The following is a 24,589-nucleotide window of genomic DNA, read 5'->3' as shown; positions in this document are numbered from 1 at the left end:
AAAAAAGTAAGTAGTTGTGCTGTGTTCCTATTCTTTTTTGTGTTTATTACGTTCGTGGTGCTCCATGTGCTTTTATTACAAGTGTACATTTTAAAATGGCAACTTTCATGTTCATGGGCACATTATTCGTTCGTATCAAACATTTTTCTTTCGGCCTATAAAACACCATTGTTTAGGCCATATGCATTTGGCCACCATTTTTACGCCCTATACTTGTCTGAAACGAATTTGGTTGTGTAGATGGCTTTGTTACTAGAATGAAATGCAAACTAGATTCTGTTTAAGGAGAGGACACTCAGCAGCTGTTTTCACATCTGGACACTGGAGCACTAGTGTGGGACACAAGAACACCATTTTTATTAGGGGGCCACACAGGTGCTCCAGTGTATACTATAGGGGGGGCTACATCTGTGAAGCTTGTACCAAACAGGTAAAGTATTGAAGCTTGACAAAGGACACTGAAAATGCTACATTTTTGAACTCTGCTAAAATTGACAATTGTACCCCACTTCCAAGCAATGTTTCCTATTTATAGTTCTGCCATCAAATATCTGTGTGCTAATTATACCATTTTGTTTTACATAGGGGAGAAAAGACTTGGAGGACACCCCTCATCCGAGGAGACCAGAGCCCACCCCCCTCTGGAAGAAGGGGAAATCCCCCAACACAAGCTGAGCAGGAGGAAGAAGACGTGGTGGAACTAGTCACCACAACAGGTGAGTGTCTGCGACCACAGGCTCAGGTAAGAAATGTATGGCGGCATATTTTTGATACCTATTTTTTTGTGTGTTCCTCTCTTTTTAGGTGATCGTGAGGTTGTGGATCCAGATCCTTTCACATCCGAAAGTTCCCAGATCCTGATTGGGGAGATCATGGGATGTAATTTACAATTGGAAAACCTCAAGAAAAACATCAATGATGTTATTCAAAAAAATAAAAACATCATTAATGTTTTGGGGCGAGTTTAAAGCCCCTCCAAATCCCTTTGTTTTTTGGTGTACTACAATGTGAAAAATGTTTTTGTGATTTTTCCAAAAGCCAAATTTGGAGAATGCACACAGTGTGCCAACATGTGCTATCTGCCATCACGGGAGATCAGTTTTGGGGGTGCAAACCCTTCCTCAATAATAAAGTAGCTGAGAGGAAGGGGTTTCTCCCCCAAAACACGTCCCTTGATCCCCCGTGATAGCAGCTAGCACATGTTGACATTCGTAAATTGGTGTGCATCTTCCAAATTTGGCTTTTCCTGGGGTGACTTCACCCCATCTGAACGCAATATCGAACACAGTTCCTAAATACTTATGTGTGATATTGCCTTCAAATTCTACCAAATGTGAACGTTGTAAGTTCAAGATTTGTGTCTTTCTTGTTGGTTTTACACAGGCCTGTTTTATCTTAAATGGACATTTCTATTTGTGATAATGCCACCCCAAAAATTGTTATACAACAAACATTTTGGTTTGTTAGTAAAACCTTTGGTAAATGCACATGTGATTGTGCAGGTATTAAAAAGTGTGTTAATCAAGAATGTGTGGATTATTGTGTCAACGCTAAAACACTTTGGTGGTGATGTAATTGTTTTTTTCGGTGAAAATGGGGGTTATTTCCTAAGGGCAAATCCTCTTGGCACTACAAGTGCAGTTTCAGTGCAGTTGCAACTGCACTTGTAGTGAAAAGTGTCTTTGCATTTAGTAAATAACACCCAACAGTGCTTTGTATAAGGTTACACAATCACGCCATTTTCTGGACTAAACACATTTCTGTCAGGGTCAGCTAAAACAAACACAAGCAGTAAATGTCCACAAATATTTTCTTTTTTTTGCTTTTTCATTTGAAAAAGGCTTCACATATTTGCTGGCATATTTATGGCCCCCCTACCCGCAAAGAACTCCAGGTATCGTAACCGGACATCACGGGCACTCAGGGAGGGCAAGCCAGGACGGTCGCTTTCAAGCGCCATCAGTGTTGTTTCAGGGATCACTCCGGCCTCAGGCCCAGCAGAGCCAGCATAGTTGGCCGAATGTTTCCTTAAAAAGTTATGGAGAATACAGCACGCCATGATGATATGGTTAAGTTTATACTCCGCCATATGGATAGGTGTCAGAAATAGGCGGAACCGGCTGGCCAGGATTCCAAATGTGTTCTCCACCACTCTTCGGGCTCTGGCCAGCCAGTAATTAAAAACCTTCTGTTCGGGGGTGAGGGTCCTCATAGGGAATGGCCGCATAAGATGGTCCCCCAGCGCAAAAGCTTCATCAGCAACGAACACAAATGGTAGTCCTTCCACATTGTCCTCTGGAGCTGGCAAGTCCAAGCTGCCATTCTGGAGACGCCTGTAGAACTCCGTCTGGGCGATGACTTCACCATCGGACATCCAGCCATTCTTCCCCACGTCCACATACAAGAAGTCGTAATTAGCCGACACCACTGCCAACATCACTATACTATTGAACCCCTTATAGTTGAAATAGTATGACCCCGAGTTGGGTGGTGGGACGATGTGGACGTGTTTCCCATCAATTGCCCCTCCGCAGTTAGGAAAGTCCCACCGCTGGGCAAAGTGGGAGGCCACAGTCTGCCATTCCTGTGGCGTGGAAGGAAACTGTTGAGGAAAAAATAAAAAAATTTGTATTTTTGCACATAAACATGGCAAGCAGATTAGACACAAACATTCTTGGCCAACCTTCAGATAGCATTTAGTAAGGGGAATTTAATAACGCCAAAGTATAAGGTACACCTATCATATCCCCCCCCCTCTCATGGGCCATTTCTAACATTATAGGGGGGGATCTTGGACAGGTAACCCTCTTCACTTCATTGAGAGATGAATGCCTAAATACAGAGTATTACTTGGAACAGCCCCTCCTTAGTTACACTATTGGCAGCCCACTGGACAGGTAAGAAGTGTCATAATACAAAGATATAAATACACACTGTACACATTTGAGCACATTTGGACATTCTGCTATTACCTATCAAGATAATAATAGGATCTAAAAAGTTTAAACACTACCATTGGAAAGTATACAGGCAGGCCCTTGCACTACATGCTTTGGGGAATTCATCCATAAATCTGACCACAAAAGAGATGGGTATAGTGTGTATGGGTTTGGCAAAGTCAGCAGATAGATGATTGAGGATAGATAGAGAATTGGGATCAGCTGACTTAGCAGTTGGGGGAGGGAGGGTTACTAAAAATGATTTGGGGACACCACAAAAAATAAGCCTCTGCCACTCTGCCAGAATTTAAAGCTAAAATAACATTTCTAAACATTTTAGGGGGTGTTTGGGGTAAAGCACTACTATGGAGCTGATATAATACATTGTTAAGTGACTACATGCGGTGAATATAGGGCCCGTAGAGCATGCTGGGGAGGTTAGTGAAGGACAATCTGTATGAAGGACCTAAAAAATTAATTACATAAAAATCCAGCATGCATGAGGACAAAGGGGACATTCACAGCATATTCCAATCATGGTAATTAGGGAATGAGGAAAGAAATACAATATATTAGCAAACATTAAATACAATAAAATGTGAGATTAAAGGATACAAATCTTACCTTCAGATACTCCTTCTGCAGGACCTGGATGATGGCAGAACAGGTCTCTGGGATAATGATACCCAGAGCCTGGGGGGAGATGCCTGTCGAGAACTTCAAGTCCTGCAGACTTCTCCCTGTCACCAAATACCGCAGGGTAGCGACCAACCTCTGCTCCGGAGTGATGGCTTGCCTCATGCAGGTATCCTGCCTGCTAATATAAGGGGTCAGGGAAGCCAACAGACGGTGAAACACGGGGTCCGTCATCCTGAGAAAGTTCCTGAAATCATCAGGATTATTCTCATGGATCTCACGGAGCAAAGGCATATGAGAGAACTGGTCACGCTGAAGCAACCAATTCTTGGTCCATGAACTCCTCCCCACCCTGTTCATGGACTGGACTTGTGTCAAGGTCAGGACCCCAACACCAAGCCCCCGCACAGCACGAACTCTACGAGGAGTACGCATACGCAACATGGCTAGAAAACAGTCGGCTGCTCAGAACGAAGTAACAGAACGCACTGAAGAACAGCAAGGCCTGTGAAGAGCGACCTGAAAAACAGTAACGAACGAACAAGAACACAATGACTAAGTCACGCGGAACTTGCTTGCACGCACTGAAGAGCAGATACAAACCCACAAGCACAAACTGAACGTCAGAAAATGATCTGAAAACCACGAGTCTGAAAAAGCGCGAATTGTCTCTCACCAAACTTTTACTAACACGAGATTAGCAAAAGGAGCCCAAAGGGTGCCGCGCTTGGTTCTGAACTGGCCTTTTCTAGTCTCGTCGTACTTGCTTGACATCACCGCGTTCTTGGCGATCGGAAATTCTGACAACTTTGTGCGACCGTGTGTACGCAAAACAAGTTTGAGCCAACATCCGTCGGAAAAAAACCTAGGATTTTGTTGTCGGAATGTCCGAACAAAGTCCGACCGTGTGTACGGGGCATAAGTGAGCGTTGCCACCTGTAGACAGGAAATGTGTTACTGGCAGAATCACCAGATGTAATTAAAGAAAGCAAAGCATGAAAAGGAAAACACATGCAGCCACCACATTTAAGGACTGGTCATGTTTTGTTGTGAGTGTGGATACAATTTATCAATTAAATGCTGCAAAAATCACGTTCTTTGTTTTTCCTAATACTTTGTCACAGAAACACTTACATCATGTGTAGAATTTAAATAGTCAAGTTATCAGTCTCAAGGCAATTATTGTTGCGTTATCTTAGGTCTGTGGTCAAATGTATTGTTCAGTTCTTTTCATAATCAGCTTCAGTAACAAAACATGAGATAACCACATCCTTTTAGGTTTGTTAAACCAGGAACCGTACTGTAAACAAATGTACTAGCTGCTAAATGGTCTTACACATTATGTACATAAACTATGTCTCACCAGCACAACATGCTGCATATTCCTTGTGAACTAATCATAAACACCCTCACAGTATATACCGCAGCTCTCAATCAAAAGGGTTTATAGACTGTGTATAAAAAAAATGCACAAAATTCAAGAATAATATTATATATTATAATATTTATTATAATATTATATATTATAATATATTATAATATTATAATGTTTGTATTATGTGTAATGTTAGTTTCTATTTGTTGCCTGGTGAATGTAACAGTGTTAATTTTGACTTCAAATTTCAATTTAATTTTAGTCATAGTCTTTTGAGTAAAATGCCATTTTAGTTTTAGTCATATTTTAGTCATCTGAAATGTTTTATTCTTAGCTGTATTTTCAGGGGTCAAGTCCTGGGAAAAAAAAGTTTGCGATCTCACCCAAGCTGCCCCCCACCTCAAAAATAAAAAAATGTGTGTGTGTGTAAATATATATATATATATATATATATATATATATATATATATATATATATATAAATGATACGTACTCCTTTTTTAACAAGTAAAGTGCAGTATTTATTGTAAAGTGCCAGTTTACGGGGACACTTTCAAAATTCACATGCATTAAACAAATAGATACAGAACAGGTGTAACAACAAAATCATTTAACCTGTATGCTATACTAACAAAAAAAAAACACCACAATGTGTAATAATGGTTCCTTCGCAGGGAATTTCTAAAACAATTAGTGTATTAAAAAAAAAAAAAGACTATGCGGCCATGATACAGGAGATTGTCAGAGGCTGTGCGGCCATAATACAGGAGGTGGCCAGAGACCGTGCGGCCATAATACAGGAGGTGGTCAGAGACCGTGCGGCCATAATACAGGAGGCGGTCAGAGACTGTGCAGCCAGGATACAGGAGGCGGTCAGAGACTGTGCAGCCAGGATACAGGAGATGGTGAGAGACTGTGCAGCCAGGATACAGGAGATGGTCAGAGACTGTGCAGCCAGGATACAGGAGATGGTCAGAGACTGTGCAGCCAGGATACAGGAAATGGTGAGAAACTGTGCAGCCAGGATACAGGAGATGGTCAGAGACTTTGCAGCCAGGATACAGGAAATGGTCAGAGACTGTGCAGCCAGGATACAGGAGATGGTGAGAGACTGTGCAGCAAGGATACAGGAGATGGTGAGAGACTGTGCAGCCAGGATACAGGAAATGGTCAGAGACTGTGAAGCCAGGATACAGGAGATGGTCAGAGACTGTGCAGCCAGGATACAGGAAATGGTCAGAGACTGTGCAGCCAGGATACAGGAGATGGTCAGAGACATTGCAGCCAGGATACAGGAGATGGTCGGAGACTGTGCAGCCAGGATACAGGAGATGGTCAAAGACTGTGCGGCTATGATACAGGAGATGGTCAGAGACTGTGCGGCCAGGATACAGGAGATGGTCAGAGACTGTGCAGCTATGATACAGGAGATGGTCAGAGACTGTGCAGCCAGGATACAGGAGATGGTCAGAGACTGTGCAGCCAGGATACAGAAGATGGTCAGAGACTGTGCGGCCAGGATACAGGAGATGATCAGAGACTGTGAGGCCAGGATACAGGAGATGGTCAGAGACTGTGCGGCCAGGATACAGGAGATGGTCAGAGACTGTGCGGCCAGGATACAGGAGATGGTCAGAGACTGTGCGGCCAGGATACAGGAGATGGTCAGAGACTGTGCGGCCAGGATACAGGAGATGGTCAGAGACTGTGCGGCCAGGATACAGGAGATGGTCAGAGACTGTGCGGCCAGGATACAGGAGATGGTCAGAGACTGTGCGGCCAGGATACAGGAGATGGTCAGAGACTGTGCGGCCAGGATACAGGAGATGGTCAGAGACTGTGCGGCCAGGATACAGGAGATGGTCAGAGACTGTGCGGCCAGGATACAGGAGATGGTCAGAGACTGTGCAGCCAGGATACAGGAGATGGTCAGAGACTGTGTGGCCAGGATACAGGAGATGGTCAGAGACTGTGCGGCCAGGATACAGGAGATGGTAAGAGACTGTGCAGACAGGATACAGGAGATGGTCAGAGACTGTGCAGCCAGGATACAGAAGATGGTCAGAGACTGTGCGGCTATGATACAGGAGATGGTCAGAGACTGTGCAGCCAGGATACAGGAGATGGTCAGAGACTGTGCAGCCAGGATACAGAAGATGGTCAGAGACTGTGCAGCCAGGATACAGGAGATGGTCAGAGACTGTGTGGCTATGATACAGGAGATGGTCAGAGACTGTGCGGCCAGGATACAGGAGATGGTCAGAGACTGTGCGGCTATGATACAGGAGATGGTCAGAGACTGTGCAGCCAGGATACAGGAGATGGTCAGAGACTGTGCAGCCAGGATACAGAAGATGGTCAGAGACTGTGCAGCCAGGATACAGGAGATGGTCAGAGACTGTGTGGCTATCATACAGGAGACAGTCAGAGCGTGTGCGGCCAGGATACAGGAGACAGTGAGAGACTGTGCAGCCAGGATACAGGAGATGGTCAGAGAATGTGCAGCCAGGATACAGGAGATGGTCAGAGACTGTGTGGCTATGATACAGGAGATGGTCAGAGACTGTGCAGCCAGGATACAGGAGATGGTCAGAGACTGTGCAGCCAGGATACAGAAGATGGTCAGAGACTGTGCAGCCAGGATACAGGAGATGGTCAGAGACTGTGTGGCTATGATACAGGAGATGGTCAAAGACTGTGCGGCCAGGATACAGGAGACAGCGAGAGACTGTGCAGCCAGGATACAGGAGATGGTCAGAGAATGTGCAGCCAGGATACAGGAAATAGTCAGAGACTGTGCAGCCAGGATACAGGAGGTGGTGAGAGACTGTGCAGCCAGGATACAGGAAATGGTCAGAGACTGTGCAGCCAGGATACAGGAAATGGTCAGAGACTGTGCAGCCAGGATACAGGAGATGGTGAGAGACTGTGCAGCCAGGATACAGGAGATGGTGAGAGACTGTGCAGCCAGGATACAGGAAATGGTCAGAGACTGTGCAGCCAGGATACAGGAGATGGTCAGAGACTGTGCAGCCAGGATACAGGAAATGGTGAGAGACTGTGCAGCCAGGATACAGGAGATGGTCAGAGACTTTGCAGCCAGGATACAGGAAATGGTCAGAGACTGTGCAGCCAGGATACAGGAGATGGTGAGAGACTGTGCAGCAAGGATACAGGAGATGGTGAGAGACTATGCAGCCAGGATACAGGAAATGGTCAGAGACTGTGCAGCCAGGATACAGGAGATGGTCAGAGACTGTGCAGCCAGGATACAGGAAATGGTGAGAGACTGTGCAGCCAGGATACAGGAGATGGTCAGAGACTTTGCAGCCAGGATACAGGAGATGGTCGGAGACTGTGCAGCCAGGATACAGGAGATGGTCAAAGACTGTGCGGCTATGATACAGGAGATGGTCAGAGACTGTGTGGCCAGGATACAGGAGATGGTCAGAGACTGTGCAGCTATGATACAGGAGATGGTCAGAGACTGTGCAGCCAGGATACAGGAGATGGTCAGAGACCGTGCAGCCAGGATACAGAAGATGGTCAGAGACTGTGTGGCCAGGATACAGGAGATGATCAGAGACTGTGCGGCCAGGATACAGGAGATGGTCAGAGACTGTGCGGCCAGGATACAGGAGATGGTCAGAGACTGTGCGGCCAGGATACAGGAGATGGTCAGAGACTGTGCGGCCAGGATACAGGAGATGGTCAGAGACTGTGCGGCCAGGATACAGGAGATGGTCAGAGACTGTGCGGCCAGGATACAGGAGATGGTCAGAGACTGTGCGGCCAGGATACAGGAGATGGTCAGAGACTATGCGGCCAGGATACAGGAGATATTCAGAGATTGTGCAGCCAGGATACAGGAGATGGTCAGAGACTGTGTGGCCAGGATACAGGAGATGGTCAAAGACTGTGCGGCTATGATACAGGAGATGGTCAGAGACTGTGTGGCCAGGATACAGGAGATGGTCAGAGACTGTGCAGCTATGATACAGGAGATGGTCAGAGACTGTGCAGCCAGGATACAGGAGATGGTCAGAGACCGTGCAGCCAGGATACAGAAGATGGTCAGAGACTGTGTGGCCAGGATACAGGAGATGATCAGAGACTGTGCGGCCAGGATACAGGAGATGGTCAGAGACTGTGCGGCCAGGATACAGGAGATGGTCAGAGACTGTGCGGCCAGGATACAGGAGATGGTCAGAGACTGTGCGGCCAGGATACAGGAGATGGTCAGAGACTGTGCGGCCAGGATACAGGAGATGGTCAGAGACTGTGCGGCCAGGATACAGGAGATGGTCAGAGACTGTGCGGCCAGGATACAGGAGATGGTCAGAGACTATGCGGCCAGGATACAGGAGATATTCAGAGACTGTGCAGCCAGGATACAGGAGATGGTCAGAGACTGTGTGGCCAGGATACAGGAGATGGTCAGAGACTGTGCGGCCAGGATACAGGAGATGGTCAGAGACTGTGCAGCCAGGATACAGGAGATGGTCAGAGACTGTGCAGCCAGGATACAGAAGATGGTCAGAGACTGTGCAGCCAGGATACAGGAGATGGTCAGAGACTGTGTGGCTATGATACAGGAGATGGTCAGAGACTGTGCGGCCAGGATACAGGAGATGGTCAGAGACTGTGCGGCTATGATACAGGAGATGGTCAGAGACTGTGCAGCCAGGATACAGGAGATGGTCAGAGACTGTGCAGCCAGGATACAGAAGATGGTCAGAGACTGTGCAGCCAGGATACAGGAGATGGTCAGAGACTGTGTGGCTATGATACAGGAGACAGTCAGAGCGTGTGCGGCCAGGATACAGGAGACAGTGAGAGACTGTGCAGCCAGGATACAGGAGATGGTCAGAGAATGTGCAGCCAGGATACAGGAGATGGTCAGAGACTGTGTGGCTATGATACAGGAGATGATCAGAGACTGTGCGGCCAGGATACAGGAGATGGTCAGAGACTGTGCGGCCAGGATACAGGAGATGGTCAGAGACTGTGCGGCCAGGATACAGGAGATGGTCAGAGACTGTGCGGCCAGGATACAGGAGATGGTCAGAGACTGTGCGGCCAGGATACAGGAGATGGTCAGAGACTGTGCGGCCAGGATACAGGAGATGGTCAGAGACTGTGCGGCCAGGATACAGGAGATGGTCAGAGACTATGCGGCCAGGATACAGGAGATATTCAGAGACTGTGCAGCCAGGATACAGGAGATGGTCAGAGACTGTGTGGCCAGGATACAGGAGATGGTCAGAGACTGTGCGGCCAGGATACAGGAGATGGTCAGAGACTGTGCAGCCAGGATACAGGAGATGGTCAGAGACTGTGCAGCCAGGATACAGAAGATGGTCAGAGACTGTGCAGCCAGGATACAGGAGATGGTCAGAGACTGTGTGGCTATGATACAGGAGATGGTCAGAGACTGTGCGGCCAGGATACAGGAGATGGTCAGAGACTGTGCGGCTATGATACAGGAGATGGTCAGAGACTGTGCAGCCAGGATACAGGAGATGGTCAGAGACTGTGCAGCCAGGATACAGAAGATGGTCAGAGACTGTGCAGCCAGGATACAGGAGATGGTCAGAGACTGTGTGGCTATGATACAGGAGACAGTCAGAGCGTGTGCGGCCAGGATACAGGAGACAGTGAGAGACTGTGCAGCCAGGATACAGGAGATGGTCAGAGAATGTGCAGCCAGGATACAGGAGATGGTCAGAGACTGTGTGGCTATGATACAGGAGATGGTCAGAGACTGTGCAGCCAGGATACAGGAGATGGTCAGAGACTGTGCAACCAGGATACAGAAGATGGTCAGAGACTGTGCAGCCAGAATACAGGAGATGGTCAGAGACTGTGTGGCTATGATACAGGAGATGGTCAAAGACTGTGCGGCCAGGATACAGGAGACAGTGAGAGACTGTGCAGCCAGGATACAGGAGATGGTCAGAGAATGTGCAGCCAGGATACAGGAAATGGTCAGAGACTGTGCAGCCAGGACACAGGAGATGGTGAGAGACTGTGCAGCCAGGATACAGGAAATGGTCAGAGACTGTGCAGCCAGGATACAGGAAATGGTCAGAGACTGTGCAGCCAGGATACAGGAGATGGTGAGAGACTGTGCAGCCAGGATACAGGAGATGGTGAGAGACTGTGCAGACAGGATACAGGAAATGGTCAGAGACTGTGCAGCCAGGATACAGGAGATGGTCAGAGACTGTGCAGCCAGGATACAGGAAATGGTGAGAGACTGTGCAGCCAGGATACAGGAGATGGTCAGAGACTTTGCAGCCAGGATACAGGAGATGGTCGGAGACTGTGCAGCCAGGATACAGGAGATGGTCAAAGACTGTGCGGCTATGATACAGGAGATGGTCAGAGACTGTGTGGCCAGGATACAGGAGATGGTCAGAGACTGTGCAGCTATGATACAGGAGATGGTCAGAGACTGTGCAGCCAGGATACAGGAGATGGTCAGAGACCGTGCAGCCAGGATACAGAAGATGGTCAGAGACTGTGTGGCCAGGATACAGGAGATGATCAGAGACTGTGCGGCCAGGATACAGGAGATGGTCAGAGACTGTGCGGCCAGGATACAGGAGATGGTCAGAGACTGTGCGGCCAGGATACAGGAGATGGTCAGAGACTGTGCGGCCAGGATACAGGAGATGATCAGAGACTGTGCGGCCAGGATACAGGAGATGGTCAGAGACTGTGCGGCCAGGATACAGGAGATGGTCAGAGACTGTGCGGCCAGGATACAGGAGATGGTCAGAGACTGTGCGGCCAGGATACAGGAGATGGTCAGAGACTGTGCGGCCAGGATACAGGAGATGGTCAGAGACTGTGCGGCCAGGATACAGGAGATGGTCAGAGACTGTGCGGCCAGGATACAGGAGATGGTCAGAGACTGTGCGGCCAGGATACAGGAGATGGTCAGAGACTATGCGGCCAGGATACAGGAGATATTCAGAGACTGTGCAGCCAGGATACAGGAGATGGTCAGAGACTGTGTGGCCAGGATACAGGAGATGGTCAGAGACTGTGCGGCCAGGATACAGGAGATGGTCAGAGACTGTGCAGCCAGGATACAGGAAATGGTCAGAGACTGTGCAGCCAGGATACAGGAGATGGTCAGAGACATTGCAGCCAGGATACAGGAGATGGTCGGAGACTGTGCAGCCAGGATACAGGAGATGGTCAAAGACTGTGCGGCTATGATACAGGAGATGGTCAGAGACTGTGCGGCCAGGATACAGGAGATGGTCAGAGACTGTGCAGCTATGATACAGGAGATGGTCAGAGACTGTGCAGCCAGGATACAGGAGATGGTCAGAGACTGTGCAGCCAGGATACAGAAGATGGTCAGAGACTGTGCGGCCAGGATACAGGAGATGATCAGAGACTGTGAGGCCAGGATACAGGAGATGGTCAGAGACTGTGCGGCCAGGATACAGGAGATGGTCAGAGACTGTGCGGCCAGGATACAGGAGATGGTCAGAGACTGTGCGGCCAGGATACAGGAGATGGTCAGAGACTGTGCGGCCAGGATACAGGAGATGGTCAGAGACTGTGCGGCCAGGATACAGGAGATGGTCAGAGACTGTGCGGCCAGGATACAGGAGATGGTCAGAGACTGTGCGGCCAGGATACAGGAGATGGTCAGAGACTGTGCGGCCAGGATACAGGAGATGGTCAGAGACTGTGCGGCCAGGATACAGGAGATGGTCAGAGACTGTGCGGCCAAGATACAGGAGATGGTCAGAGACTGTGCAGCCAGGATACAGGAGATGGTCAGAGACTGTGTGGCCAGGATACAGGAGATGGTCAGAGACTGTGCGGCCAGGATACAGGAGATGGTAAGAGACTGTGCAGACAGGATACAGGAGATGGTCAGAGACTGTGCAGCCAGGATACAGAAGATGGTCAGAGACTGTGCGGCTATGATACAGGAGATGGTTTAGAGACTGTGCAGCCAGGATACAGGAGATGGTCAGAGACTGTGCAGCCAGGATACAGAAGATGGTCAGAGACTGTGCAGCCAGGATACAGGAGATGGTCAGAGACTGTGTGGCTATGATACAGGAGATGGTCAGAGACTGTGCGGCCAGGATACAGGAGATGGTCAGAGACTGTGCGGCTATGATACAGGAGATGGTCAGAGACTGTGCAGCCAGGATACAGGAGATGGTCAGAGACTGTGCAGCCAGGATACAGAAGATGGTCAGAGACTGTGCAGCCAGGATACAGGAGATGGTCAGAGACTGTGTGGCTATCATACAGGAGACAGTCAGAGCGTGTGCGGCCAGGATACAGGAGACAGTGAGAGACTGTGCAGCCAGGATACAGGAGATGGTCAGAGAATGTGCAGCCAGGATACAGGAGATGGTCAGAGACTGTGCAGCCAGGATACAGAAGATGGTCAGAGACTGTGCAGCCAGGATACAGGAGATGGTCAGAGACTGTGTGGCTATGATACAGGAGATGGTCAAAGACTGTGCGGCCAGGATACAGGAGACAGCGAGAGACTGTGCAGCCAGGATACAGGAGATGGTCAGAGAATGTGCAGCCAGGATACAGGAAATAGTCAGAGACTGTGCAGCCAGGATACAGGAGGTGGTGGGAGACTGTGCAGCCAGGATACAGGAAATGGTCAGAGACTGTGCAGCCAGGATACAGGAAATGGTCAGAGACTGTGCAGCCAGGATACAGGAGATGGTGAGAGACTGTGCAGCCAGGATACAGGAGATGGTGAGAGACTGTGCAGCCAGGATACAAGAAATGGTCAGAGACTGTGCAGCCAGGATACAGGAGATGGTCAGAGACTGTGCAGCCAGGATACAGGAAATGGTGAGAGACTGTGCAGCCAGGATACAGGAGATGGTCAGAGACTTTGCAGCCAGGATACAGGAAATGGTCAGAGACTGTGCAGCCAGGATACAGGAGATGGTGAGAGACTGTGCAGCAAGGATACAGGAGATGGTGAGAGACTATGCAGCCAGGATACAGGAAATGGTCAGAGACTGTGCAGCCAGGATACAGGAGATGGTCAGAGACTGTGCAGCCAGGATACAGGAAATGGTGAGAGACTGTGCAGCCAGGATACAGGAGATGGTCAGAGACTTTGCAGCCAGGATACAGGAGATGGTCGGAGACTGTGCAGCCAGGATACAGGAGATGGTCAAAGACTGTGCGGCTATGATACAGGAGATGGTCAAAGACTGTGTGGCCAGGATACAGGAGATGGTCAGAGACTGTGCAGCTATGATACAGGAGATGGTCAGAGACTGTGCAGCCAGGATACAGGAGATGGTCAGAGACCGTGCAGCCAGGATACAGAAGATGGTCAGAGACTGTGTGGCCAGGATACAGGAGATGATCAGAGACTGTGCGGCCAGGATACAGGAGATGGTCAGAGACTGTGCGGCCAGGATACAGGAGATGGTCAGAGACTGTGCGGCCAGGATACAGGAGATGGTCAGAGACTGTGCGGCCAGGATACAGGAGATGGTCAGAGACTGTGCGGCCAGGATACAGGAGATGGTCAGAGACTGTGCGGCCAGGATACAGGAGATGGTCAGAGACTGTGCGGCCAGGATACAGGAGATGGTCAGAGACTATGCGGCCAGGATACAGGAGATATTCAGAGACTGTGCAGCCAGGATACAGGAGATGGTCAGAGACTGTGTGGCCAGGATACAGGAGATGGTCAAAGACTGTGCGGCTATGATACAGGAGATGGTCAGAGACTGTGTGGCCAGGATACAGGAGATGGTCAGAGACTGTGCAGCTATGATACAGGAGATGGTCAGAGACTGTGCAGCCAGGATACAGGAGATGGTCAGAGACCGTGCAGCCAGGATACAGAAGATGGTCAGAGACTGTGTGGCCAGGATACAGGAGATGATCAGAGACTGTGCGGCCAGGATACAGGAGATGGTCAGAGACTGTGCGGCCAGGATACAGGAGATGGTCAGAGACTGTGCGGCCAGGATACAGGAGATGGTCAGAGACTGTGCGGCCAGGATACAGGAGATGGTCAGAGACTGTGCGGCCAGGATACAGGAGATGGTCAGAGACTGTGTGGCTATGATACAGGAGATGGTCAGAGACTGTGCGGCCAGGATACAGGAGATGGTCAGAGACTGTGCGGCTATGATACAGGAGATGGTCAGAGACTGTGCAGCCAGGATACAGGAGATGGTCAGAGACTGTGCAGCCAGGATACAGAAGATGGTCAGAGACTGTGCAGCCAGGATACAGGAGATGGTCAGAGACTGTGTGGCTATGATACAGGAGACAGTCAGAGCGTGTGCGGCCAGGATACAGGAGACAGTGAGAGACTGTGCAGCCAGGATACAGGAGATGGTCAGAGAATGTGCAGCCAGGATACAGGAGATGGTCAGAGACTGTGTGGCTATGATACAGGAGATGATCAGAGACTGTGCGGCCAGGATACAGGAGATGGTCAGAGACTGTGCGGCCAGGATACAGGAGATGGTCAGAGACTGTGCGGCCAGGATACAGGAGATGGTTAGAGACTGTGCGGCCAGGATACAGGAGATGGTCAGAGACTGTGCGGCCAGGATACAGGAGATGGTCAGAGACTGTGCGGCCAGGATACAGGAGATGGTCAGAGACTGTGCGGCCAGGATACAGGAGATGGTCAGAGACCATGCGGCCAGGATACAGGAGATATTCAGAGACTGTGCAGCCAGGATACAGGAGATGGTCAGAGACTGTGTGGCCAGGATACAGGAGATGGTCAGAGACTGTGCGGCCAGGATACAGGAGATGGTCAGAGACTGTGCAGCCAGGATACAGGAGATGGTCAGAGACTGTGCAGCCAGGATACAGAAGATGGTCAGAGACTGTGCAGCCAGGATACAGGAGATGGTCAGAGACTGTGTGGCTATGATACAGGAGATGGTCAGAGACTGTGCGGCCAGGATACAGGAGATGGTCAGAGACTGTGCGGCTATGATACAGGAGATGGTCAGAGACTGTGCAGCCAGGATACAGGAGATGGTCAGAGACTGTGCAGCCAGGATACAGAAGATGGTCAGAGACTGTGCAGCCAGGATACAGGAGATGGTCAGAGACTGTGTGGCTATGATACAGGAGACAGTCAGAGCGTGTGCGGCCAGGATACAGGAGACAGTGAGAGACTGTGCAGCCAGGATACAGGAGATGGTCAGAGAATGTGCAGCCAGGATACAGGAGATGGTCAGAGACTGTGTGGCTATGATACAGGAGATGGTCAGAGACTGTGCAGCCAGGATACAGGAGATGGTCAGAGACTGTGCAACCAGGATACAGAAGATGGTCAGAGACTGTGCAGCCAGGATACAGGAGATGGTCAGAGACTGTGTGGCTATGATACAGGAGATGGTCAAAGACTGTGCAGCCAGGATACAGGAGACAGTGAGAGACTGTGCAGCCAGGATACAGGAGATGGTCAGAGAATGTGCAGCCAGGATACAGGAAATGGTCAGAGACTGTGCAGCCAGGACACAGGAGATGGTGAGAGACTGTGCAGCCAGGATACAGGAAATGGTCAGAGACTGTGCAGCCAGGATACAGGAAATGGTCAGAGACTGTGCAGCCAGGATACAGGAGATGGTGAGAGACTGTGCAGCCAGGATACAGGAGATGGTGAGAGACTGTGCAGCCAGGATACAGGAAATGGTCAGAGACTGTGCAGCCAGGATACAGGAGATGGTCAGAGACTGTGCAGCCAGGATACAGGAAATGGTGAGAGACTGTGCAGCCAGGATACAGGAGATGGTCAGAGACTTTGCAGCCAGGATACAGGAGATGGTCGGAGACTGTGCAGCCAGGATACAGGAGATGGTCAAAGACTGTGCGGCTATGATACAGGAGATGGTCAGAGACTGTGTGGCCAGGATACAGGAGATGGTCAGAGACTGTGCAGCTATGATACAGGAGATGGTCAGAGACTGTGCAGCCAGGATACAGGAGATGGTCAGAGACCGTGCAGCCAGGATACAGAAGATGGTCAGAGACTGTGTGGCCAGGATACAGGAGATGATCAGAGACTGTGCGGCCAGGATACAGGAGATGGTCAGAGACTGTGCGGCCAGGATACAGGAGATGGTCAGAGACTGTGCGGCCAGGATACAGGAGATGGTCAGAGACTGTGCGGCCAGGATACAGGAGATGATCAGAGACTGTGCGGCCAGGATACAGGAGATGGTCAGAGACTGTGCGGCCAGGATACAGGAGATGGTCAGAGACTGTGCGGCCAGGATACAGGAGATGGTCAGAGACTGTGCGGCCAGGATACAGGAGATGGTCAGAGACTGTGCGGCCAGGATACAGGAGATGGTCAGAGACTGTGCGGCCAGGATACAGGAGATGGTCAGAGACTGTGCGGCCAGGATACAGGAGATGGTCAGAGACTATGCGGCCAGGATACAGGAGATATTCAGAGACTGTGCAGCCAGGATACAGGAGATGGTCAGAGACTGTGTGGCCAGGATACAGGAGATGGTCAGAGACTGTGCGGCCAGGATACAGGAGATGGTCAGAGACTGTGCAGCCAGGATACAGGAGATGGTCAGGGACTGTGCAGCCAGGATACAGAAGATGGTCAGAGACTGTGCGACCATGATACAGGAGATGAATATTAATTCCCTATTGTCACACAACTGGGTGGGCTCAAGGTGCAGTGTTCTGTGCCCCGAGCCCACCCTTTTTTGAAACCAATTAGAGCCTCAGGCATTGAAATCCATGCGTCCGGCACCCTGCATGTAAATTAGGGAGCGGATGCATGGATTAGGGGGGCGGCACCCCTGCGCCCCTAATGGATGGGCCGTCACTGGTATTAATGTTTGACCATACATTACAGACACAGATTTAACTGTTGTGTTTGTTTCATAAACAAACAAAAATATTACTTTTTGACAAACAGATTGTACAAATTACCTGAATATATTACAAACATTAAATATTAAGAAAAAAAAAAGAAAAGACATTTTTTTTTATTTCAGCAGCTTAGTACTAATTAGATGCCCCCTACTTATTCTTGTGTGATAGCGCAATAGTGCAATACATGTTTAAACTTTAATGTGCTATTATTATAGCCTGGGGATGGAATTGTGTTGCTGGTTTAGAAAAGGCCAGCAGAGGGTGCCAAGAGATAGTGTGAATGAGAGTAATGTGTGGAACCGCATAGGAAAGAGGAATCATTGATGGGAGCCTGCGTCTCTCAGCCAATACAGCTTACCTCAACACTTCATATTCCTGACATGTGCCTGCGGTACCATGCACTTGAATGAGAAAGTAACCTGTTCTCTTTGTATTGCTTTCTTTTTGTCTTCTTGCTTTTCTATTAAAAACTGGCCACACTAAGCAGGAGAGCACACCGTTGTCAGTTCTCTAGCTATTCTGTGAACTCTGTGTACTCTCCTACAATGATCAGACGTAACCTGACACCCCCCCGCTGTACAACCCAAGCTAAGTGTGCTGCTGCTTCTGCTCCCCCCAGCTTTATGCAGCTGAGAACAGAGGGAATGTGATCATTTATAAGAAGGGAAAAAAGGTAATGATAATGTTGTTTCTTTTAAATATATACAAAAATGTTTTGGCTTTCATTTTTATTTTAAACTGAATGGGCTGTTTTACAAGGTGATCGTTTACAATCAATTTAACAGACAGGTAGAGCTCAGAGGAAAGCTGAAGTGGGTAAATGTCTCTCCCTCACATTTTTGTTATGTTTTCATGCACCTTGCTTTGTGCACTGGTCCAAATCATTTGGTGGAGGTGGGATTATGGTGTGGGGTTGTTTTTCTTGGGTTGGGCTTGACGCCTTGGCCATTTAGTTCCAGTGAAGGGAACTCTTAAGGCCCAGCATACCAAGACATTTTGGACAATTTCATACTCCCAGCTTTGTGGGAACAGTTTGGGGTTGGCTCCTTCCTTTTCCAACATGACTGCGCACTAGTGCACAAAACAAGGTCCATAGAGACTTGGATGAGTGAGTTTTGGGGTGGAGGAAATTGACCCGCACAGAGTCCTGACCTCAACCCCCATAGAACACCTTTGGGATGAATTAGAGTGGAGACTGTGAGCCAGGCCTTCTTGTCCAACATCAGTGCCTGATCTCACAAATGCGCTTCTGGAAGAATGGTCAAAAATTTCCATAGACACACTCCTAAACCTTGTGGACAGCCTTCCCAGAAGAGTTGAAGCTGTTGCAAAGGGTGGGTCAACCCAATATTGAATATCCTAGGTTTTGCAGATTATATCGCTCCCCTTCCTTTCCATCGAGTGCCTGTCCTTTCTCCTTCTAGTTTGTCTATAGTTATGTAGACGCATATTTTGTTTTATGCATTGTTTATCTTTGTGATGTTCATGTATTTTAATGATGGCACTTTTTTTTTTTTTAAATGGCCGTTTTTTCAGGAGCAGTGATTTTAATAATGCTTAAAGTCAAACAATAAAAGTGTAATATCCCTTTAAATTTCGTAGCTGGGGGGTGTCTATAGTATGCCTGGAAAGGGGTGCATGTTTCCCGTGTTTAGAACAGTCTGACAGCAAAATGACATTTCAAAGGAAAAAAGACATTTAAAACTACTCGCGGCTATTGCATTGCCGGTCCGACAATACACATAGAAGTTCATTGATAAAAACGGCATGGGAATTCCCCACAGTGGAACCCCGAACCAAAATTAAAAAAAAAAAATCATATGGGGGTCCCCCTAAATTCCATACCAGGCCCTTTAGGTCTGGTATGGATATTAAGGGGAACCTCGGCCAAAAAAAAAAAAAACAGCGTGGTTCTTCCTCCGGCGTTCTCGTCCAGCATCTCCTCAGCGGCGTCTTCTATCTTCTTCTCCTCGGGCCGCTCCGCACCCATGGCATGGGGGGAGGCTCCCGCTCTTCTCTTCATCTTCTTCTCTTCTTCATCTTCTTCTTCATCTTCTTCTCTGCTTCATCTTCTTCTCTTCTTCTCTTCTTCATTTTCTTCTCCGGGCCGCTCCGCATCCATGCTGGCATGGAGGAAGGCTCCCGCTGTGTGACATTGTCTCCTCATCTGACGGTTCTTAAATAACGGGGGGGGCGGGGCCACCCAGTGACCCCGCCCCCCCTGATGCACGGTGACTAGACGGGACTTCCCTGTGACGTCACGGGGAATGCCACAGGGAAGTCCCGTCATGTCCCGTGCGTCAGAGGGGGGGGCGGGGTCACCGGGTGGCCCTGCCCCCCGTTATTTAAGAACCGTCAGAAGAGGAGACGCCGTCACACAGCGGGAGACTCCCTCCATGCCATCATGGATGCGGAGCGGCCCGGAGAAGAAAATGAAGAAGAGTAGAAGAGAAGAAGAGAAGAAGAAGATGAAGAAGAGAGGAAGATGAAGAGAAGAGCGGGAGCCTCCCCCCATGCCATGGGTGCGGAGCGGCCCAAGGAGAAGATAGAAGACGCCGCGGAGGAGATGCTGGACGAGAACGCCGGAGGAAGAATCAGAAGAACCAGAAGAAGAAGAAGAAGATGAAGGAAGATAGAAGAAAGAAGATAGAAGATAGAAGATAGAAGAAAGAAGAAGCATTTAAATAAAGGAATTGTCAAAAACTGTCTCTTGTCATTTTTAACATTTTTGACAGTTTTTTAGTGAAATGGTAGGGGTACAAAACCCTTTACCATTTCACACAGGGGGGGCCGGGATCTGGGGGTCCCCTTGTTAAAGGGGGCTTCCAGATTCCGATAAGCCCCCCGCCCGCAGACCCCCACAACCACTGGCCAGGGTTGTGGGGATGAGGCCCTTGTCCTCATCAACATGGGGACAAGGTGTTTTGGGGGGCTACCCCAAAGCACCCTCCCAATGTTGAGGGCATGTGGCCTGGTACGGTTCAGGAGGGGGGGCGCTCTCTCGTCCCCCCCTCTTTTCCTGTGGCCTGCCAGGTTGCATGCTCGGATAAGGGTCTAGTGTGGATATTTGGGGGGACCCCACGCCGTTTTTTTTTAAATTTTGGTTTGGGGAATTCCCATGCCATTTTTATCAATGAACTTCTATGTGTATTGTCGGACCGGCAATGCAATAGCCGCGAGTAGTTTTAAATGGCTTTTTTCCTTTGAAATGTCATTTTGCTGTCAGACTGTTCTAAACACAGGAAACATGCGCCCCTTTACAGGCATACTATAGACACCCCCCAGCTACGAAATTTGAAGGGATATTACACTATTATTGTTTGACTTTAAGCATTATTAAAATCACTGCTCCTGAAAAAACGGCCGTTTTTAAAACTTTTTTTGCATTGATCCATGTCCCCTGGGGCAGGACCCAGGTCCCCAAACACTTTTTATGACAATAACTTGCATATAAGCCTTTAAAATTAGCACTTTTGATTTCTCCCATAGACTTTTAAAGGGTGTTCTGCGGCATTCGAATTTGCCGTGAACACCCCAAATTGTTCGCTGTTCGGCGAACTTGCGAACAGCCAATGTTCGAGTCGAACATGTGTTCGACTCGAACTCGAAGCTCATCCCTAATGAGGTCTCTACATCCGTGTTAGATTGAGTTCTACATTGTGTGTGTTATATACAGTGGGGACAGAAAGTATTCAGACCCCCTTAAATTTTTCACTCTTTGTTATATTGCAGCCATTTGCTAAAATCATTTAAGTTCATTTTTTCCTCATTAATGTACACACAGCACCCCATATTGACAGAAAAACACAGAATTGTTGACATTTTTGCAGATTTATTAAAAAAGAAAAACTGAAATATCACATGGTCCTAAGTATTCAGACCCTTTGCTGTGACACTCATATATTTAACTCAGGTGCTGTCCATTTCTTCTGATCATCCTTGAGATGGTTCTACATCTTCATTTGAGTCCAGTTGTGTTTGATTATACTGATTAGACTTGATTAGGAAAGCCACACACCTGTCTATATAAGACCTTACTGCTCACAGTGCATGTCAGAGCAAATGAGAATCATGAGGTCAAAGGAACTGCCTGAAGAGCTCAGAGACAGAATTGTGGCAAGGCACAGATCTGGCCAAGGTTACAAAAAGTTTCTGCTGCACTTAAGGTTCCTAAGAGCACAGTGGCCTCCATAATCCTTGCATGGAAGAATTTTGGGACGACCAGAAACCTTCCTAGAGCTGGCAGTCTGGCCAAACTGAGCTATAGGGGGAGAAGAGCCTTGGTGAGAGAGGTAAAGAAGAACCCAAAGATCACTGTGGCTGAGCTCCAGAGATGCAGTCTGGAGATGGGAGAAAGTTGTAGAAAGTCAACCATCACTGCAGCCCTCCCTCTGGGCTTTATGGCAGAGTGGCCCGACAGAAGCCTCTCCTCAGTGCAAGACACAGGAAAGGCCGCATGGAGTTTGCTAAAAAACACCTGAAGGACTCCAAGATGGTGAGAAATAAGATTCTCTGGTCTGATGAGACCAAGATAGAACTTTTTGGCTTTAATTCTAAGCGGTATGTGTGGAGAAATCCAGGCACTGCTCATCACCTGTCCAATACAGTCCCAACAGTGAAGCATGGTGGTGGCAGCATGATGCTGTGGGGGTGTTTTTCAGCTGCAGGGACAGGACGACTGGTTGCAATCGAGGGAAAGATGAATGCAGCCAAGTACAGGGATATCCTGGACGAAAACCTTCTCCAGAGTGCTCAGGACCTCAGACTGGGCCGATGGTTTACCTTCCAACAAGACAATGACCCTAAGCACGCAGCTAAAATAACGAAGGAGTGGCTTCACAACAACTCCGTCACTGTTCTTGAATGGCCCAGCCAGAGCCCTGATTGAGCATCTCTGGAGAGACCTAAAAATGGCTGTCCACCAACATTTACCATCCAACCTGACAGAACTGGAGAGGATCTGCAAGGAGGAATGGCAGAGGATCCCCAAATCCATGTGTGAAAAACTTGTTGCATCTTTCCCAAAAAGACTCATGGCTGTATTAGATCAAAAGGCTGCTTCTACTAAATACTGAGCAAAGGATCTGAATACTTAGGACCATGTGATATTTCAGTTTTTCTTTTTTAATCAATCTGTAAAAATTTCAACAATTCTGTGTTTTTCTGTCAATATGGGGTGCTGTGTGTACATTGAGGAAAAAAAATGAACTTAAATGATTTTAGCAAATGGCTGCAATATAACAAAGAGTGAAAAATTAAAAGGGGTCTGAATACTTCCCGTCCCCACTGTATATATATGGACAGTGGTTGAATTGCACAAGAGTTATCTGCTGAAATAGTGGAAACTATCTCACAGGTTTATGGATACTGACAAAAGGATTTCTAGTTGAGAAAATAGTTTAGAGTATTTTAGTATAAAGAGTTTGCTACGTATTTTATATTTTTTAAAGTATCACAAAAAAGGTATTGAATGTCTTTTAAGTTTGTATGCACAAGTATAATATTTACAAACCACCTTGGCATCTATAAGGTCTGACTAAGTGAGTTTGGAGTGACTGTGCATTGATCACACTGATAGCCTGACTGAAAAACTCCCACAGATGGTATCATCCCATCCTGCCTTGTTGCTGGGATGTTGCTAGGATACTCCCAGCTGTTACTGTTCACCTCCACCATCACAGGAGCAAGCTCTTTTATCTTGATTCAAATCCCCACCCATGCACTCTCGTTCTCCTGAAGCAGTAGCTCTGAGTTTAGCATTTGGAAGCGCGCTCAGAATGCTTGAGCAGCCAAAGGTCAGAACTTTTTTTTGGACTGAGCCTTAACCTCAACCTTAAGCACCTAATGTTTGTCCTGGACAGTTCAGGCATGATAACAGCAACAAGACCAATCAGAAAGCAGCATGCAGAGGGATCATATTTGACAGGTTCTTATGAAGAGGAAGATCAAGAGATGGCAGATAAAGGTAAATATTACCTGTTATTAAAATATTTATGAAAAAAGAGAGATTTGTGTTAAGCCTCGTACACACGATCGGATTGTTGGCCAATAAAACCGTGGACTTTTGTCTGAAGGGCGTTGGCCCAAACTTGTCTTGCATACAAATGGCAAGGAATTGTTGGCCAACAAATACGAACGTAGTGACTTACTATGTTATTTTTCAGCTCTTTAGCGCCACCCTTTGGGCTCCTTCTGCTAATTTCGTGTTAGTAGAAGTTTGGTGAGTGTTTGATTCGTGCTTTTCATTTCGCACTTTTTCATTTCGCGCTTTTCATTTCGTGCATTTCAGTTAGTTTCTGAACAGTCGTTCGTCAACCAGCCATGTTGCGGAATCAGAGGAGATAATGTCTTATTTATTATTAGCCTTGGAGTTATTGATTTGACATTATTTTTTTGGTTGAATAATGATTTGATTTGGTGTATTTTCTATATTTTTGGATGCATAGAATGCATTTTTTGGTTAAGTTCTAATGGCAGATAGCATGTCTAATTTTGTTTGTTTTCTTTTTTTAATGCACAATAAAAAAAATTGTGGAGAATAATACTTGGCTATGTGTTTTACTTCAAATGACAGTTTGGGAGTAGGCAGTTACATTAAAAAAAATACAATGTAAAATTGACAAGGGACACCAACATAGTTGTATCTTTGATCTTAAAAACTACAGGATAATGGTGTTGTGGTAACTTGTCCCAAAAAAAAAAAAAAAAAAAAAAAAGCATAATAATATTATTCTTGATA

The sequence above is a fragment of the Aquarana catesbeiana genome, linkage group LG04, assembly GCF_042186555.1.
Source record: "Aquarana catesbeiana isolate 2022-GZ linkage group LG04, ASM4218655v1, whole genome shotgun sequence".
Lineage (NCBI taxonomy): Eukaryota > Metazoa > Chordata > Amphibia > Anura > Ranidae > Aquarana > Aquarana catesbeiana.
This window is presented reverse-complemented; position numbering follows the sequence as displayed.